Source organism: Callorhinus ursinus, unplaced genomic scaffold, assembly GCF_003265705.2.
Source record: "Callorhinus ursinus isolate GAN/ISIS: 27379988/994484 unplaced genomic scaffold, GSC_fseal_2.0 scaffold28, whole genome shotgun sequence".
Lineage (NCBI taxonomy): Eukaryota > Metazoa > Chordata > Mammalia > Carnivora > Otariidae > Callorhinus > Callorhinus ursinus.
The window spans coordinates 10,164,244-10,170,243 of NW_027397090.1; the positions used below are offsets into that span (position 1 = coordinate 10,164,244).

A 6,000-nucleotide genomic window follows, 5' to 3' on the forward strand; every position below is an offset into this window, starting at 1 on the left:
GAACAGTCAGTGCCTAGGAGCATGGGGAAGAGCAATGACAGAGCAGTTTCTGGAATGAAGACCTTCTAGAGTGATCAGTGTGGACAGAAAGGAACAGGGATGGACATATTCCATGGGACTGGAGTTAGGTGTGAGTTGCATAGCAGGAGATGGGACAAGACAAGCCCATGGGGGACGTACCCTTTACGGGCTCATACGTTGTGCTGTGGAGTATGGATTTTCTCTGTACTAAGAGAAGGCTCGTAGAAGACTGTAAGGGGATGAACTGCCCAGCTTTGTTTATTTTAGGAATACAAATCCATGAAGGAGGGTCTTAGGAGGTGGTATCAAAATGTGAATGTTTTCCAGTCCTGGGGCTTCTCCTCCACCTACCTCCCCAATTCCTGGGGTGAGATCTCACCAATTCCTCACGGCTCAACAAACAGGAGTGGAATCCTGGACCTCTCCCCTGAGTTCCAAATCCACCTTTCTCACTATCCACTAGATTCTCCCCTTCTCAAAATATATCCAAACCGACCTGTCCAAACTGGAAGACATGATTTTCCTTCCCAAACCTTTTCTCATACCACTCCTCTCTGCCATCTTGATAAATGGCCACAACATCCACCCAGGTGCTTGAGTAAGATTCTGGGGATCATCAAACATTCTGGTCAGGCCCTCACTCCCGTCTGCAAACATAGCTGGTCTGGCCTTGTATACCTCTTAGCTTAGGCCACCACTGACTTCTCTAACTCAGGATTTCTCATCTTACCACTAGACACTTGGGGCCAGACAGTTCTTTGTTGCAGGGGCCTAGACTGCGCATTGCAGAATGTGTAGCAGCATTCCTGGGCTCTAATCCACTACAGGCCGGTAGCACTTGCCGCCGCCCCCTGCGCCCCCCAAGCTGTGACAGCCCTGTCTTATGTTCCCTGGGACATAATATGGGGCTCAGTTGAGAGCTACTGCTCTTACTCCATTTTCCCTCTGCTTCCTTGCCCAGGACCCTCCATCACACTGGCCTCTCCTTCAATTCCTTGAACTCACGAAACTCCTTCCTGCTTTCAGGACTTGGCAAATACTGTTTTCACTGCCAAGAACATCCTTACGTCTACTCTTCTGCTGGCTGGCTCCTTCTCACAATTGTGATCCCAGCCCCCATGTCACCTCCTTAAAGAGGCTCCCCGAAATACTTTATCTAAAAGGGAGCACCCCTGCTCTTGCTTATTTTCTTCATAGCATTTTTAAGTTGAAGTATAACTGACATATAACATTATATTAGTTTCAGATGTACGACATAATGATTTGATATTTATATGTATTGCAAAGTGACCACAATACGTCTACCATCAGTCACCATACAGTTACAAATTTTTTTTTCTCATGAGGACTGTCACGATCTACTCTTAGCAACTTTCAAATACGCAATACAATATTGTAGTCAATATAGTAAATATATATATGGTATATGCAATAATCTAATATAGTCATAATCACCATGCTGTACATTACATCCCTGTGACTTATAACTTCAAGTTTGTACTTCTTGATCCCCTTCACCCATTTTGACCACCCCCTACTCCTCTCCTCTTTGGCAACCACCAATCTATCTATGAGTTCTGTTTTATGTTTGTTTTTAGATTCCATGTATAAGTGAAATCATACACTATTTGTCTTTGTCTGACTTATTTCACTTAGCATAATACCCTCAAGGTCCATCCATGTTGTCACAAATGGCAAGATTTCATTCTTTTTTTATGGATGAGTAATATTCCATTGTGTGTGTGTGTGTGTGTGTGTGTGTGTGTATGTATATATGTGTGTGTATCACATTTGTTTTATCCATTTATCTAACAATGGACGTTTAGGTTGTTTCCATGTCTAGGTTATTGTAAATATCGCTGCGATGAACATGGGAGTACATATATCTTTTTTAATAGGTATTTTTGGTTTCTTCAGATAAATACCCAGGAGCTAGATCACAATGGTAGTTCTATTTTTCAACTTAAGAACTTTCATCCTGTTTTCCACAGTGGCTGCACCAACTTACATTCCCAACCAACAGCGCCAGAGGGTTCCCTTTTCTACACATCCTCACCAACACTTGTTGTTTCTTGTCTTTTTTATAAGAGCCATTCCAACAGGTGTGCTGTGTGGATCTGACTTGCATTCTCCTGATGATGAGTAACGTTAACCATTTATTCATGTGCTTGGCCATCTTACGTCTTCTTTGGAAAAACGTCTATTCAGATCCTCTGCCTATTTTGAAATTATATTGTTTGGTTTGACTGTTACTGAGTTGTATGAGTTCTTTACCTATTTTGGATATTAACCCCTTATTGGCTATATCATCTGCAAATATCTTCTCCCATTCAGTAGAGAGCCTTTTCATTTTGTTGATGGTTTCCTTCACTGTGCAGAAGCTAGTTTTTAGTTTGATGTACTTCCATTTGTTTATTTTTGCTTAGGTTGCCCTTGCCTTTGGAGTCAGGTTCAAAAAATCACCACCCAGACCAAAGTCAAGGAGCTTACTGTCTATATTTTATTCGAGGAGTTTTATGGTTTGAGGTCTCACATTCAAGCATGTAATTCATTTTAAGTTAATTTCTGTGTATGGTGTAAGAAAGTGGTCCAGTTTCATTCTTTCACATGCCACTGTCCACAGTTTTCCAAGCACGAGTGCCTGCAAAGGCTGTCCCTTCCCCATTCTATAGTCTTGCTTCCTCTGCCATAAATTAATTTTCCATATATGTGTGCGTCTATCTCATAGCACTTGAAATGTTAGTAATTATTTTATTATGTTTACGTCTTCTGGTTTGTCTCTACCACAACAATGAAAGCATTATTAGGGCAGGGACTATGTCTGTGTTGGTTTCTGTCCTACCCCCCAGGTCTGGCATGGTGCTAAGTATTTGTCAGCTGAATAAATCAATGAAAGCATGGACAGACAATCAGGTATAGGTCTTCCATCCCAGGCACTAACCACCATGCTTAAAAAATGATGAAGTCACAGTATGAAAAAGTAGCTCGGGAGAATCAGAACGTCACCTGGACAGGCTGTATGTCAGCTGGGTGCTCAACAGCCCAGTGCTCCCCGATCCAGCATGGACAGCCGACAGCAACACAGCTTGGATGAGTAAAAACCACTCCCATAAAAGAAAGAGTGGGTGACCTTCTCGTCACTGAGAAAAAAAAGCACAGGTAGGCCTTGTGAACAGTTAAAAATTTTCCTTATAACTGAGCCCAATCTGTGTCGCTGCGTGTCTGGATGTATCGAGGTATTGGGGGTTAGGCATAAAAAGATAAAGAAGGAACAAGAATCTTAATTCCACAGTACTGAGACCACAGCCACCTTCTTCTGCGACTGTCCTTAATGATGCACTGAATGTCTCCAGGACAGCTTCTGTGCAGAGGGCTGGACTGTCTTATCTGCCTTGTTTGGTATAATAAAAGCCAAAGACACAGGCTCCACAGACAGCCAACTTGCCAGAAAACACAGGTGTACCATCTGGAGAAACTTGACTCCCAGACAGGAAAATAACTTTCCAAGGATTCACCCTTCAACCCACTGCTTTCTTGATCAGATCTTTCGAGCTACTGAGCAGATTATTAGTGAGTTATTACTCTTCCTGTGACAGTCTGAAGAACAGTTAGGTTTGAAACGTGTTCCTCTCCTAATATGACAGTTCAAAATACATCACCCTCTCCAAGCGGATCTCAGTTTTTAGTTCTGGGCTCAAGACTGGTTTTTGAAATCATTAGTTTTTTTATTTCCAGTGTTCCGCACAGTGCCCCAGGGATCAGATTGGTTTTCATTTCAAAATTAATATGTACTTTCTAGAAAGAGTTCTTTTGAGGCTACAGTTCAGATTCTACAGTCAGAGGAGAAACACACTTTGGACAAGGCAAGGTGGCTTTTGAACCACTGAACCGGGGAAAACACGTCGGGCTCCCTGCTCGGCGGGGAGTCTGCTTCTCCCTCTGACGCTCTTCCCTCTCATGCTATCTCTCATTCTCTCTCTCTCAAATAAATAAATAAAATCTTTAAAAAAAAAAAAAAAGAAAACACATTTGAAAATGATTCGATTCTATTTTGGTCCCATTCCAAAGGTGGTTAGTTTCATCTGTACCACTGGCCCCCACCGTTCTAGTGGATAATTGAGAATGTTCCATTTTAATGTCATAGGCACCACAGGCTTCAGAGAACACTGCAGTGGTTTGGGTCTGACACACCCCTCTGAGAGAGATGGTTGGGGTTCACATCCCAGCCTTATTCTGCCACTTACTTGGGTGCCCTGCAGCAGATAACTGAACCTCTCTGTACCTCAGTTCTTCATCTATAAAATAGCAACAGGGCTGTTAGCAGATTAAGTGAGTTAATAATTCTTAAGTGCTCAGACAGATGCCTGGCATATGCAAAGCCCTTGATAAATGTTGCTCTTATTATTATTATTATTATTATTTAGATTTTGCTTATTTATTTGACAGAGAGAGACACAGCGAGAGAGGGAACACAAGCAGGGGGAGTGGGAGAGGGAGAAGCAGGCTTCCCGAAGAGCAGGGAGCCCTATGTGGAGTTCGATCCCAGGACCCTGGGACCATGACCTGAGCCGAAGGCAGACATTTAATGACTGAGCCACCCAGGTGCCACCCTGTTGCTCTTATTATTAACAAAGCTTTTTTAAAATTGCTTCCGATGGATATAACTATGCCTTTCTTCGTTGAATTAGGTTTCTGGCTAGAATAAACTCAATGGAATTCGATATGTAAGATTCTTCTAGTGACCAATGATTCTAACTTCTTAAAACAGCAAAAATTATAAATAAGCACATGGCAAACATTCTACTACTGTTTGTGAAGTAGACAGAAGACTAGAACCTAACCCATGTTGCTGGTCTTCTTTTCTGGAATCCACAATCAAGAATTCTAGAAGGTCTCATTTCTGTGTTCTCCAAGAGCTTCTAAGAGACACATTTATAAAAATCTCTGTTAAGTGTCCAGGAAAGGGAAATGGGGTGGTAGCGTTAAAATGCACAAGCAAGGGGTGCCCGGCTGGCTCAGTCAGGGGAGCATGTGACTCTTGATCTCAGGGTTCTGAGTTCGTGCCCCACGTTGTGTGTAGAGATTACTTACAAATAAAATCTTAAAAAAAAAATGGACAAGCCATAAGCCTTGGGACAAGAGATCTGCTGGCTAGAGCAGAACCCCCAAGCCGTGCAAGAGGCATGGAGAACACCTAGGTATACTAAGCCTTTTAATTTAAAAGCAAAAACTACGTTGTACCTTGAGAGCAGGAGCTCCACCTCAGATGGCCCAGCCGGCTGCAGAAACACTGAAAACCCCAGCCTCCCCGCCTGCCAGGAACACCAACCTTAACAACGGAGTCTTTGTTCTTGCCCCGAAGAAAGCTGTGCAGCATGTTTAGGGTATTTTGGGGACACCAATGCAATGCTTGTTGGAATCAGGGACAAAAAAAAAAAAGATGGAAATTCCATAGTTAATCAGAATGCAGATGTGTAGCAAACCTGGGTGGCTTAACACGTTGACACTCCCTCCAATGTGAAGGTCAAAATAGGTCACTTAGAAATGAAGAAGGGAACACCTTGATAGGATGGTTTGGCTTCTCCTCCTTTATGAAGCCGCCTATTGTTTCTGCTTAATTACCTGAAATGTATAGCTTGCAAGTCATAAAGGCAGATCTGTAATCACTTGCTTTCGGACTTGGGGAGGAAGAACATAAAAGTACAGGTCATCCTATACGGAAGCTGCAGGGTTTCAAGGGAAGGTCTGCGCGGGCGGGTGGATGATAATGGCAGATGACTCTACATGCTTCTAAACCTGATGGGATTATTGAAAAATGTCCCTTCCTTGAAAATGACGTAGCCCATCTGCTTGCTGCTCAATTTAAAACAACATGATGGCAGCCCACCATCAGGAGCACATCCTTCTCTTATTCTGAAGCCACGGCTATGTGGACCCATCTCCTCATGAGCCCAGCAACCAGGAAGCTAACTGACCCAT

At 43.0% G+C, this 6,000-nt stretch overlaps 1 protein-coding gene across 3 annotated transcripts in view; it reads right to left on the reverse strand.

Annotated features, from left to right (window-relative positions):
• Positions 1 to 6,000, reverse strand: part of PIP5K1B (phosphatidylinositol-4-phosphate 5-kinase type 1 beta) — a 297,076-nt gene that overhangs the window by 166,341 nt on the left and 124,735 nt on the right. The window lies entirely within an intron of this gene.